The sequence below is a fragment of the Silene latifolia genome, chromosome 8, assembly GCF_048544455.1.
Source record: "Silene latifolia isolate original U9 population chromosome 8, ASM4854445v1, whole genome shotgun sequence".
NCBI lineage: Eukaryota > Viridiplantae > Streptophyta > Magnoliopsida > Caryophyllales > Caryophyllaceae > Silene > Silene latifolia.
Window position 1 is genome coordinate 10930143 of NC_133533.1, and position 15290 is coordinate 10945432.

Sequence of the window (15290 nt, forward strand, 5' to 3'; positions counted from 1 at the left end):
CCGATATTAAAACAGCTGCCATTTCTTCGTTACTTGATCAAATCAGGCGTTCTATGCGGCGTTGGAAAGCTAAGAGGATAAAATTTCACCTCCAATTGGAATCATTCGATTATCAGCTCTAGAACTCGAGATATTGCCATCTGAAGCAGGCTGCAATATCGTGAAGTGCTTCTTTGCTTGTTAAACTCATACGCACCCATGCTTTTGCTATCTTTAGGCCTTGAAACGCGCACCAAGCTCATTCCTCGAGTCAATACCCCATGTCAAATGCAATGCTAAGTACTTAGGGACGGATTCGGCTCGATTTCCCGCCATATTCTTCACATTCCTACAAAATCACACGAAAAGGAAGAAATACACGAAACAAGGTAAATAGTAGCATAAATGTTGGTAATTTAAGTGTAATTACCGGTTCATTTTAGCGTGCTCGGATTTGGTTCGTAGATGGGTAAGTTCGTTATAATATAATGTAAGTTCGGGTAGTACGGAGTGTACACTTGCATAATTATTTATGAATTTACGGAATAGTTTTCATTTGAACAACTATGACGGGGGGCTTCGGGGCAATGCCCGGGAAACTTTGACGGGTTTTAATTCCCACAATAGACATTTAATATGTCGGAATTTGTGAAAAGTTACTACTCTTCACAAATACACCCCCCTACACCTTTTCATATCTATATAAATAGAATGGGGTTGAAGATGTTTGTTATACAGACAATCTCATCTTCTGCATCATTGAACAATCTAACAAACTACTCAAAAATACTTCTTAATTATATCTCTGTATTCTGTGCCGAATACAGAGGGCAACCGTCTTATCTCAATAGAAAGTTCGATACAACCCAGGCACTAAAGTAAGGGTCGAATTGTTCTATTAGGAAAGCATAGCAATTCGGTGCGGTTTTCATTATTGTCTTTTCAGTTCGTGTACAATTTCCTAACAATCTAATAGAACAATTTCCGAAATGTTTCAAGATGACGAATGGTAAGAAAATGACAATAAAGGTTAGCAAACTGGAGAAGTTCGAGGGTGTTGATTTCAAGAACTGGCAGAATGGGAATGGCGATTGTATGAGATTTTTAAACTATGAAGCCGTTTAAGTATTTGTCTCCCATGTTCTCTGGAGATAAGTATATTTTACTTTCTTTGATATTTGTGATGTTTAATAACAATGTCAAATTGTTGGTAATGTACGTGCAATTATGTATGTTAGAATGTCATGCTCCATGAAATCACATAGTTATATGTTAATTGACAAAATCTCAGTGAGCATATGGATAAACTACGATGATTACATTATAGCAATCTCCAAATGTTTTCATGGGATTATTAATTGTTTGGTTCATTATAGTGGTTGTTTGATTTCTTGATTTATCATGAGAATTATTGTAATTAAAATATTGCATTGGTAATTCTTGCAATGATTAAGTTATGACTTATTATTCCACTGTTTGTGGTTTGTTAATCGAGTTTGGTGAATCGGATTTACAATGGTAATGACGATTGTAATCTGATGGGTTTACTCTAGTCATGATTTAATTTGGAGTGATCATTCTGAATTTGGGCGATCATGTAGTCCTACATATAAATTGTTATGTCAGAATACATTTTTACCATTGACGGATTGCATCATACTTTGGCCACTTGCTTTCGTCCTTTATCAAGAAGATCATGCATTCATGCTAGTTCTTTTGCAGGGGACTTTGTTTCACATATACTATCATTGTCTTTGATAAAGAGATTTTCTTTTGGGATTTTGATTAATGGATAGGGAGTATATACTTGTCTTGATGAAGAGTTTATTTGCCTTTAATTTTCAAGTTTGCATCATGTCTAACACATGTGTATATATCATTTGTTTGATTTTATAAATATGGGTATGTGTGTTATTGTACCCTTGATCTTATTTGGTTAATATGAACGTAAATTTGTTTGGGGAAACAATATATGAACAATACCGTTGTCTATGTCGTTATACGACATATGCATTAATGATAACATATTTATTATGCTAAATGTATTTGTTAACATAATTTTATTGATCAAGTGAATTAGTGATGTTTATCATGAATTGGTTTGACATTCAATGTGCCAAGACGCCATGCTGGCCATAAAGAAAGTTTGATGCATAATGTTGGTAGTTGTATGCTATCAGGCTGTAATATGCTATTTATGTGGGTTTGTAACTAATTACTTTAAGTTTTTGGCATGTATAATTTAAACGTATGTATTGATCGTCATTTACATCAGATCAAGTTTTGGCTGTCTGATTAATGTGAGACTGTCTGATCTACTGCAAGTGATCAATATTGCTATGTGGGTGTTGGCTTCAATCGATGTATTTTGTATAAGATAATCAATCGTATTGATTGTTGACTCTATAGAATGAGTGTTTATATAATTAATAAACTCTCCTAGATATGATGCGCGGGTGTGCGAGATTGACGGTATATACGGATGTTCGTATGACTCAATAGCATAGTGCATTGGTTATTGGGTGGTGTGAAGTTTCGGTTTTATGATAACTTGAGACGCCCTAGATTGGCTTAAGGATAGTTGTTGGAGACCCACCCATGAAAAGGGATATAATTCTATATCAAATCCATCTCATTGTTACTTGACCTTATGTTTTATTTGGGACAAGTTTATTGAAATGGGTATAAATATAAAAATTTGATAAAAAGTTGTATGTTGATATTTTCTAGTGTATTTCTTTTTGAATACGTCTATTAACATATATGTTAATTGATCAATTGATTTAATGATGTTCATGCCTTTGTGATGCGGTTATTGTGCATTGTTTCATGACATTATTATATTTAGATGAGTGTCATCATTGTATCTTTGATGGTCGTCGGTATTGCATTGGTACATTCATGATAATACAGTAGCTAGTTTATGACGTGAATGTTTGTAGTTTGTTTATTCTCTGTTTAATTTGTGTACTCATACATATACTATCGTTATTTTGATAATTGTAGTATAATGATAAGATTAGCCTTATGAAGTGAGAAAGAGTATAATACTCTCTTGAATTTAATACACGGAATATGAGTAAGCAATTATATATGCATTCATATATATGGATTAAAAACATGGTGTATTGATGTAGGGTGGTCTAAGAGCCAATATATGGTATCTTGGGTAGGCTAATTTATTCAAGGAGGAATTTCAAAGTCACCCATGTAGAGTTATAAATATTCAAATTGTGTTATCTCTTACTTTGGATATTATGTGAGATGAACATAGAAGAATGTTTATGGAAAATAGTGTTTTGATCAATGGATATTTGATCGGCTATTTAATAATGTTGTTAATGTGCTAACTGTTTTGCATGATTATTTAACATGTTAATATCTTGTGTAAGGCATTTTAAAGTTTGATTATTTAATTGGTTTATTTACCATATAATCTCGGCAATGATGGTTTGTGATAACCATGATGAGATTATGGAGTCATGGTGGTTTATCATGTAAGACGTAAATCAATAGCATTGAATATACAATTATTGACAATCCGGTTATGGAGTTGTCATGTATTCTAGGATTATTGACAAGTTGGTCTTTGACACAAAACAAAGATTATTTACCTTGTAAAAGGTGGTTTTGTCATTGTGTTCTTCTATGAAAGACATGGGGGAGGTAATATGATATTCGGTATTAGGATAAGTGTGAGAGTATGATTGTTATTCTACGGTTAATACTCTCAATGGTCGAGTATGACGCTTTTATTCAAATAATGAAAGTGGAGCTATTACTCGGGTTTTCACAAGGGCTTAATTATTGCGGTTTGACAAGTTGAGTAAGTAAACTAGTATAGCTAGTACTCATCTTTGGCAAGGGATTAAGCAAGTGTGACAATGTATAAAGTAAACCATGAATTATGGTTTATCCTATGTCATTTTTCTTCGGTCTTAGATGGATAGTATTTTGCAAATTGAAGTACCAAATGTAGAAGGTGATTTTCTACTAGTGGTAGTATATTTTACTTGGGAAAGTACCATGAGTATATGGATTTCCAAGATCGAATTTGCATTATGAGTTTGACATTGGAATTGGTATGTGTAGTGTTAGCATAGCCGGTTAAAAGGCTAAGTAGCTGAAGAAAATAATCTACGATTTTCCTTAAAGTATTTGACCAATTTCATTCATATAATTTTGATAGTGAATAACGGTGCGCACCGGGGTGTTTGTTATAACACGGTTTATAGACTATCATAAATGGGAATTGATATTGGTTGTCTTTTGTGAGATCTCAGTTTTAGTTGATCACTTTGCATAAAGGGTCAACTAAGGACTTGACCGGTTATAAAGTCGGTTGACGGGATGAGACTAAAACTCGTATAAGATCCTTGGCAATAGGATACCCAATTCCCCTCTAATACAACGTTAGAGACTGAATTCAATGTGGAAGACCTATTGTTAAGAGATTGAAGCACACAATAATTTATATCCCGAGGTGTGTGCTTAGACTTGCATGTTGTAAGGTTGATCTTTTGAAAAAGTGTGTTTGCAAGGACACGATGAAAAGAATCAACCTATATGAACATGAAGTACAACCGCTTCAAGGGAGTATGGGTTTGACTCCTGATATGTTCATGAATAGATATGGGACACTAGGCTTGAAAATAAGTGTCGGTTTCGTAATTTTAGAAGTAAATTAATTTATGTGTGAGTTATCTTCATGTATTCAAAATGGGTAGAAAGGGTTCAATGCTAAGTCACACCCCGATACTCGAATATTTGGAATGTGTAATTTCACTAAGTGGAAATTCAATCTTCGTGACATTTTCATTTATGCATAAATTGGTATGTTTGTTAACTTATTTACAATCTTGAATTACGCTTAAATGGGGGAGGAATGTTGGTAATTTAAGTGTAATTACCGGTTCATTTTAGCGTGCTCGTATTTGGTTCGTAGATGGGTAAGTTCGTTATAATATAATGTAAGTTCGGGTAGTACGGAGTGTACACTTGCATAATTATTTATGAATTTACGGAATAGTTTTCATTTGAACAACTATGACGGGGGGCTTCGGGGCAATGCCCGGGAAACTTTGACGGGTTTTAATTCCCACAATAGACATTTAATATGTCGGAATTTGTGAAAAGTTACTACTCTTCACAAATACACCCCCCTACACCTTTTCATATCTATATAAATAGAATGGGGTTGAAGATGTTTGTTATACAGACAATCTCATCTTCTGCATCATTGAACAATCTAACAAACTACTCAAAAATACTTCTTAATTATATCTCTGTATTCTGTGCCGAATATAGAGGGCAACCGTCTTATCTCAATAGAAAGTTCGATACAACCCAGGCACTAAAGTAAGGGTCGAATTGTTCTATTAGGAAAGCATAGCAATTCGGTGCGGTTTTCATTATTGTCTTTTCAGTTCGTGTACAATTTCCTAACAATAAACTACTCTGAGCTCTGAAATGCGTGTGAAATGAGGTGTAAAACATCATATAATAGACACGCATCAACCTTCACCCAAGAACTTCGCCTCGTCTCGCGTCAGGCAACCGTTTGCAATTTGCGAGCCATTCTCGCAAACCTCTACAAACCACCCCAAACCTGCCTCAACATCTGCCTCATAAATACCAAAATGATCTCGGGCTGCCTACACCCTGCTCACTTGCCGGACCTATCGGATCTGCCGTTACTACCACCTGTCCTCAAATGCTTCCTGATGTGGTTTCTCCGGGAGTGGCACACTCTTCACTAATCGTCCCACCAGAGCTCCAATTTCCGCTGGACCCTATGCCCATCTTGCCTCGATTGAGGAGGGTTTATCTATTGAGTTCGACATCCAAAGACCTCAGAACTGCGAGTTTCTCAAACTCAATTGTGATTTTTCGAACTGCAATTCTGTTGAAGGCCCTGGATGTGTGGATCAGTTGGGAGCAAGTTCGGGGGTTGGAACACAGGGAACTCCTCCTGACCCTGTGCGGCCTGAACCGCTTCCATCTCAACGACTGCTTAAACCACGGGCAAGACGTGGCATAGGACGGGGTTAACCCTGCTGACCCCTCGACCCCTTTTCTCCTACCCGCTAATATGAATATTCTCTACTGGAATTGTCGTGGCATTGCTAGACCCTCATTCCATACCCACCTTTCTTACCTCATCAACGCCCACAACCCCTCTATCGTGATTCTGTCTGAGACTAGAGTTCGGACCCCTAATTCCCTGGCCATCGTGCGCAAGCTCCCTTTTGACTCCTTTGAGATCTTGGACCCGGTGAGGTTCACTGGTGGCATCATTGTCCTGTGGAATTCGGTAAAAGCAGGCGTCACTCTCCTTAATAAATCTGACCAGCTGATTAATGTGGTGGTTCAGGTACCTATTACCTCTTTTACTTTCTTACTTTCTGCGGTTTACGGGAGTCCAAAGTTCAGGTTTCGAAATATTTTGTGGAACGACATTGCTAATGTTTATGTTAACCATGACCTCCCTTGGGTTTGCTTAGGCGATTTTAACGAAGTTACTTGCAGTGCTGATAAAACTGGGGGTCGGGGCATAAAACTAAATAAAGTGAACCTTTTCAAGACTACTCTTGACTCTTGTAATCTAATCGACATTGGATTTTCGGGACCTAAATTCACATGGACTAATAGGCGGCATCTTAATCTCATCCTTGAGAGACTTGACCGTGTCTGGGTTAACCAATCTTGGCTTGACCATTACCCTAATTCCCACAACTATCACTTGACCCATCTCTCCTCTGACCATTGTCCGATTATTCTCAAGACTTCCCTTCCCCACCAACCCGCCCCTAAGTCTTTCAAATTTGAAACCTTTTGGACTTGTGAACCTTCCTTTTACCCTCTGGTTGCCCATACTTGGCCTTCTCTGAGTGACTCTATTCCGACTAGACTCACTAATCTCAGCCTGACCATCAGTGAGTCAGTGACTGGGCTAATGCGATCTTTGGTAATCTCCCCATAAGGAGAAAATGCCTCTCCTCTCGTCTTCTTGGTGTCCAGCGTGAGCTGTGCCTTAACCCTAACTCCAACTTCCTTCTTATCTTAAACGATTCCCTCACCCATGATCTCAACTGCATTCTTGACTTTGAACATTTTTATTGGAAAGACCGTTCCCACATCAGTTGGCTCACCGATGATGACCGTAACACTTCTTTCTTCCAAAAATCTGTCACATTCCGTAGAAGTTTTAACCGCATCCTCTCCCTCACCAACAATGTTGGCCTTGTGATCACCGGTCATGATGCTTTGAACAGTCATATTACACACTATTTCACTAGCCTTTTCACCTCTGGCAAAGAGGTTGCCTACATTGCCCCCCCCACTCCCTCCCCCATTCTGGGCTTCCCTTTATCACGACTTACTTGATCCCCCCCGAAGAAGAAATCCGTGCCGCCCTTTTCTCCCTTGGCTATAATAAGGCTCCGGGGCCGGATGGTTTCCATGCTGACTTCTTCAAGAGATGCTGGGATATTATCAAACCTGACTTTATCCCCTTCATCCAGAGTATCTTCCTCTCTAAAACCGTCCCTGAGACCATCAACAGGACTTCTATCTCTCTTATCCCTAAAATCCCTTCCCCTCAATCCATCACCAACTTTCGACCCATAAGTCTTTGCAACACCACCTATAAGCTGATCACCAAGATTATAGTTAATCGCCTCAAGCCCTTTATGTACTCTATGATTTCCCCCAACCAAGGGAGCTCCATCCCTGGAAGGGGTACTGATACTAACTTCATCATTGCTTCTGAAATCCTCCACTCTATGCGCACCTCCAAGAGTAAACTTGGATGGTTCGCCCTTAAACTTGACCTTGAGAAGGCCTTTGATAGACTTGAATGGGACTTTATCAGATCTTGCCTAATCACTGTCAACATCGACCCTGATACTATTTCTCTTATTTTGAGCTGCATCTCCACGACCTCTGCCTATGTTACCCTTAATGGCACCCCTCTCGACAACTTCTTCCCCTCCAGAGGAATTAGGCAAGGTGACCCCCTCTCTCCTTACCTCTTCATTATCTGCATGGAAGCCCTCTCTCGTCTTATCCATCAAGCCTGCCATGACACTGAGTGGACCCCCTTTCCCCTTGGAAAAGGTGGCGTTTCCTTCTCCCACCTCCTCTTCGCTGATGACATCCTGGTCTTCGGTAGAACCTCTGAAAAAAATTTGTGCTCTCTCCAAGACACCATCCTCTCCTTTTGTTCTAACTCTGGACAAAAGATCAATTGCTCCAAGAGTAAAATCACCTTCTCCAAACACACTCCTCCTCTCGATGCCGCTCTTTTTGAAGATGCCCTGGGCATCAAGAGGACTAACAACCTCGGTACCTACTTGGGTTTCGCCCTTCTAGGGAAGAAACCTAACGGGCCGATCTTCATTTCATTCTTGATAACATCACGTCCAAATTAGCCACTTGGAAATCCTGTTTCCTTTCTAGAGCTGGCAAGATCTGCCTTATTAAGTCTACCATCAATGCCATCCCTAGCCATGCAATGCAATGCATCCACCTCCCCTCCTCCATCCTGCGTGACATTGACAAGATTGCGAGGAGCTTCCTCTGGTCAAGTCAGTCTGCGAATAAACTTCACCTTGCTAATTGGGATCTTGTCACTCTCCCTCTCACCCTTGGCGGCCTTGGAATTAAGGCTGCTACCCCCCTTAATGATGCCCTCTCTGCTAAGCTCAGTTCGAACATCCTCCTCAATACTTCTTCCATTGGTGCCACGACCTTACACAGTAAATATTGCTCTCCCTCCCGCCGATCCTTTTCCTGCGGCTCCCATATTTGGAAAAGCGTCGGGAGAGGATGGAACATCCTCAAAGACCACCTTTCTTGGTCCATTGGTGATGGATCTACCATTAGCCTTTGGGATGACCATTGACCTGCCTTGGTCCCCTCAGAAATGTCATCCTTGGTCCTTTAAACCTCTCCTCCTCCAATGCTAGATTGAACACCATCATCTCTAACGGACCTTGGGACCTTTACTCCCTTGAGTTCATCCTACCTGACCATATCATCACCAACATCCTCTCCATTCCCATCCCGTCTACACCAAGACCGGACATCCTTACCACTTCCCTTGCTCCCAAAGGCAAGTTCTATATTAGTGAGACCTATCTTTCCCTCTGCCGCCCAAACCCCTCTTTCAACCCTCCCTCTCTCTCCACCGACCTGAGCTGGCTCTGGGACCTCCCGACCCAACCTAGGATTAAAGTCTTCCTTTGGCTTGCGTGGTGGAACAAACTACCGCATAAAGCTTCTCTCTTTGGGAGAAACATTTTGCCCAGTCCGTCCTGCTCCTTGTGTCCCAACCCTTCTATTCCTGAAACCTCCCTCCATGCCCTTCGAGATTGCTGCTTTGCCTCTCATTGTTGGACCCTCCTTAACGTCCCTGACTCTTTTTTCACTTCCGACCTCCAACAGTGGATCTTTGATAACTGCACCTCTCACTCCTCTACCTGGAGTACCCTTTTCACTTTCCAGTTATGGCGTCTCTGGCTTAGACGTTGTGACCTAACCTTCTCCACACCTATTTCTCTCTCCCCTCCTTCCTTTTGTGCTTCTGTCACCTCCCAGACCTCTGCTTGGATCCGAGCCTCTGACCGCCCCCGCACTGCCCCTCCTGCGATTACCACCCCCATGATGCCTTTAGCTACCCTTTGAGCTGGGACCTTCCGCCGCTTGGTTGGCTAAAAACCAACGTTGACGCGGCCTTTTCCCCCTCCTCTAACTTTGCTAGCCTGGAGTGTGTTATTAGAGACTGTGATGGTTCCTGGGTTCTAGGTTGGTCCACCCGCTTTCTTGCCCCTAACCCTTTCCTTTGTGAGGTACTCGCCATTCGCGATGGGATTCTCCGCTCTAGAGTCCATGTGAATAATGTTCTGATTGCTTCTGATTGTCTTGATGCAGTGATATCTATTTTACGCCCCTCTGCCCCTTGTGGACCGTGTACTAACTTTATTCTTGAGTGTAGGGACCTCTTGCAGGACTCCCCTCATTTGAAGCTTGTATTTGAGAAGAGATCGGCCAACCGTGTTGCGGATGCCATTGCCCACAATTCCATTCGTGACACCAGTTCTTCTTTAGGCTGTTTTGAGTGGGATTATCCGCCTCCCTTTGTTATTCATCTTTGTACTTTGGACTCCGTTTTGGCTTGTGTGCCACTCTCCCCCGACCCGCCCCCATGATGTAACCTAAACTCTTTCCTTTTTCTGTTATTTAATCTTGTTCCCTTCGTCAAAAAAAAAAAAAGACCGTGTATGAAGTTTGATTCTTGCAATTACAGCTGAGCATTAGTCAAATTTTCCTGGATCTTTCCCTTATTGAATAAGACATACTATTATTTAGTGATTCATTTTGCATAATTAATTTCCTAGATCTTTCCCTTATTGAATAAGTCTTACTATTTAGCTATTTTATTTTGCATAAATAATTATCTTTTCTACCAGTTTTTCATCGAACAATTGATCAAGAAATTGGAGATTACTACTATTCAACCCTCACGTCTGAGATCGGCTCTTAATAAGGCTCTGTTCTTTTCGGATGAAAGGAGCTGAACTGAACTGAATAGACGGAGCTGAGCTGAACTGAATGGAGCTAAAGTAAGAGTTAACTTGTGAAGAAATGAGTTGAACTTGACTGAATGACGCTGAACAAAATAGAGCTGAGCTGAACTGAATTGCAATAAGCTGAAATTAAGCCGGAAAGAATCGGGCCTAAAGTGTTGCAATCAACGGCTTGCGATGAAAATAAATGCCAAATAATTTCCGATAATTTCCATCTGGCAAGTTTAATTTAATTCATGCAGACTGTACATAATTAAAAACTGAGGTATATGAGAGGATGATATCGAATCTCGGTGCCACACCACACAGTGACGACCTGGTACTCGAAACTCGAAAGTCAGTTGAAAAATTAGTATGGCACGCCCTCACGCAATGCCTAATATTAAATCTCGTAAGACGAAGTATGTTTCTTCAACAAATAGTTAAGTGACGAAGTCTAAAGCATAATTTTTAAGTGAACTAATCCACTATATATACTAATCCCACTCTAAATTTCAATAACTAAAACCAGAAACTCTTTCCATAATTCGAAAAGAATTAGTGAAATTGAGTTGAATAAGATGAGTTCGTCGTTCTCAACTCTGAAGATGAAAGGTGAGAGCTGGTGGAAGAAGACAACCGCGAGTAGAAAACTAAAGGACCCTGCTATCGGGATCGATCTTGGGACAACGTACTCATGTGTCGCAGTTTGGCAACACGGTCGAGTTGAGATCATCACTAACGAGTTGGGAAACCGTACAACACCGTCTTGGGTCGCTTTCACCCAAACCCATCGCCATATTGGCGATGCTGCTAAAAACCAGGCCCACATCAACCCTACCAACACTATCTTTGGTTTGTTCTTTACCTTGTTCTCTCAACTTATTTTTTCTTTTAATCAACTGCTTTAGGGATGTACCCAAGCCGATTTGAACTCAGCCGCATAACTTGAGCTTGATTAAATTTAAGCTCAGGCTTGGAATCGGCTCTGAATTCTCCGAGCTTAAAAGCTAAATTCGGAATTAGCTAGCGCATAGCTTGAGCTCGATTAAATCGTTATTTTGTTTTTCACTTTTGAAATCAAATTAAAAAATAAGTACTGTATAAATTATATTGATTACAATTTACAAGTATAAAATGCTTAACAAACATAATAAAAAGATAATCATAAATGGTAAAATAATATTTAATTACGAATCAGAACTAATAGAAACAAATATAATAATTGGACCTCAACTATCACCTTGAGATTTTGATTGAGATGATTCATCTATTACGTATTTTACCTGACTCAAACCCAAAATTACCCGATCTGTAACACACTCGTTTGACACATCTAATCCAGACTATTATAATGAGGTATAAAAGTGGTTTACCTTTTAACTTTTGAGCTTAATTCATTCCCTTCAAACTCAAGTTAATTACCACTACCTCTGTTCAAGTCTTTTGTTTACGTTTTTCATTTTTGGTGCATCAGTCAATTGTTTTTCATTTTTGGGAATACTTGTCATCCATTAATTGCCCCCCTCTATCTTTGGTTTTTGTGCCCAAAGCCAAAGGTATACAAATGACCGGAACTGAGGGAGTATATTTATAAGATATTGATCATAAATACAATCAGAACTCGCAATGACGTGAGTCGGCTCATAAAGCTTTGGGGATCAACTTGCTCAGAGCTCGGAGGGAGATCAGTCAAAACTGATTTCAAGCCGAGTTTGAGCAAACATGAGACGATTTATAGCTTAGTAGTGAGTGCTCGGATCGAAGCTCGTTTAGACTTGTTTTAGTTTTTTATTAAATAATTTTAGTATTTTGTAATTGTTCTTAATAGAAATAAATATAATAGTTGAGCCTCAATCATCACCTTAAAGTTTTGGTTGAGATGGTTCATCTATCATGGTATCAGAGCTAGCCCAATAGGCATTCGAGTGAGGGAGCGTAATAGAAATGTTCATTAACTCTAAATGTAGAAAACTGATACTTAAATAAAGTTTTCCTACTCAACTAATACTATGAAATTATGTTACTCGTCGATCAACTCTCGGCTACAAGTTATCGTCGAACAAAATAAGTGTCGAATTGTCGAATAACTTTCAATGAAGTTTTCAATTTTTTTGGTCAAATGCAATCCTAAAAGTAATGTGTTAAGTTGGTCAAAACGGGTGCAGTTATCTTACGAGTCCGGGGGGTGAAAAAAGGGGTTATTTCCTAGTTAAGTTACAGTTAGTTTTTGAGTCATGTCAGCTTTTGACAGGTCTAGTTGATCACGATTAACATTTAATTTGTTTAAATGAAGATGCGAAGAGGCTAATTGGAAGAAAATTCGATGATCCAATAGTTCAAGAAGACATGAAACTGTGGCCATTTAAAGTCATTGTTGACCCTGAGAATCCTAAAGGTAACAATCCTAGGATTGTTGTGACCTATAAGGATGAAGAAAAGCTATTTAGTCCTGAACAAATATCGTCAATGATTCTCGGGAAGATGAAAAAGATTGCCGAAACCTATTTAGGTAAAGAGGTTACGGATGCTGTTGTTACTGTTCCGGCTTATTTCAATGATGCACAACGTAAGGCGACTAAAGATGCTGGAGTCATTGCCGGCCTCAATGTTGAGCGCATCATTAATGAGCCCACTGCTGCTGCCATTGCTTATGGTCTCGACAAGGAGCTTACTGGATACAATGCCACGACAAAAAATATCTTGGTGTTTGATCTTGGCGGTGGAACCTTTGACGTCTCTTTAGTGACGATCCAAAAGGATTCCTTTGAGGTTAAAGCCATGAGTGGCGATACCCACCTTGGCGGAGCAGATTTTGACATCAGATTGGTGAGCTACCTTGTGGACAAGTTTGCTAGAAAACATGAGAAAAATTTGGGTGAAAATCCCAGAGCTCTAGGGAGGTTGAGAGCCGCCTGCGAGAGGGCTAAGAGGAACCTTTCTTCGACTACTGAGACATCAGTTGAAATTGATTGCCTTTTCGATGGAATAGACTTCTCTTCAACAATATCCCGTGCAAGGTTTGAGAAGCTAAATCACGACTTGTTCGAGAAATGTTTAATACCCGTGGACCAGTGTCTAAAAGACGCGAAGATGGAGAAAACTGATGTGCACGATATAGTGCTTGTGGGCGGATCAACTCGAATTCCAAAGGTGCAACAATTGTTGCAAGATCACTTCAATGGAAAAGAGCTATGCAGAAGCATAAATCCCGATTGCCTATGGAGCTGCTTCTTTTGGAGCAATCTTAGCAGGTGTGAGAGATTACAAGGATATTGTGCTTGTTGACGTTAATCCATTATCACTCGGGGTTAAAGTTCAAGAAAAATCCATGCAAGTTTTTGTTCCTCGAAATACAACCATCCCAACTAAGATGTTCGGGAACGTATACACAGCATATGAGAACCAAAATCCAGTGAGTTTCAATGTCTATGAGGGTGAGAGAACCATTGCCACGGAGAACAACTTCTTGGGCAAATTCACGCTGTACAACATACCCCCAGGACCCAAGTACGCGTCTAAGTTTGAAGTTTGCTTCGAGATTGATGTTAATGGTATCCTGACCGTGTCAGCTCACCTAGTCGGCACCAAAAACAAGGACCAGATCACTATCACCGAGCATAGCGGAAGGCTAACAAAGGACATGATCGATAAGATGGTATTAGAGGGTGAGATGTATAAGGCTCAAGACGAGGAATACAAAAGGGCAGTTGAGGCTAAGACCGACTTAGAGAATTACATCAAGGAGGTTAGCGCGATAGTGAGACAATGCCGCAATAGGATCAAGGAGAAGGATAAGAGATCGGTCGAGGATGCGATTGAGCAGACATTGAGATGGTTAGATTGGAATGATCTTTGCGGTGATGTGTCTATGTTTGAGCATAAGAAGGATGAGCTTGAGAGGGCCTTTTTGATGATATTTTGATAATGTGGGTGTTCTTTTCTATTTTGTATCTTTTCATTTTATCTTATATAACCATAAACTCTTGAAATGTATATAAATGTTACAATGTTAAATTCGACACTTGTACTTATCATAACGTATTAGAATTTGAGAGGGAGGAATTCATAGAGCGATCGTTGTTTTATTGATCATTGTTCGTGGTACATCGCTAATAGAAACAACGGATATATAGTACCTAGAGTCTAGACTCTAGGCATATCGTAAATATCGACGACGTTTTCATTCCGAAAGACAATTTTGCCCTTGACATCTCACTAACTCTCTTCTTTTCCCTCTAACTCCAAAAATCCCCAAATATTCCCAACATCAAACACCATCACCACCTCCTACCACCACACCACCACCAGACGCCGCCACTACCACGCCGCCACTGCCGTTTACCGTCGCCACCGCTACTGTTCATATCCGTTTTTTTTTTTTTTTTTTTTTTTTTTTTAAATTAGCTTTGTAATTAGTTTTGAAAGATAGATTGTTGTTTGTATTATTATTAGGAGATTGGGCCTATACTAGGCCCGACTACTATTAGGGTTAGCCAAATTAGGTTTAGGGTTTCATTAATTCGTGAGGTATTATAAATACCTCACCATATCGATTAAACTGATCAACACAATCAATAATACAATTCTCCACCTTTATGAATTATCTCCGTCTAGATCTTAACATGGTATCAGAGCCTCTTTTCTGAGGACTCTAAAAATTCCGCTTCCCCTGCCGGTGGGTCGTTTAACCTACTACACCCACCGGCGGGATCTTCTTCCGTATTTGCAAATTTCTACAAA

The 15290-nt window shown here is 39.9% G+C and overlaps 1 pseudogene; it reads left to right on the plus strand.

The window, feature by feature from the left end:
- Positions 1-11128: 11128 nt before the first annotated feature.
- Positions 11129-14472, plus strand: LOC141594655 (heat shock 70 kDa protein 18-like; annotated as a pseudogene).
- The last annotated feature ends 818 nt before the right edge of the window (positions 14473-15290 follow it).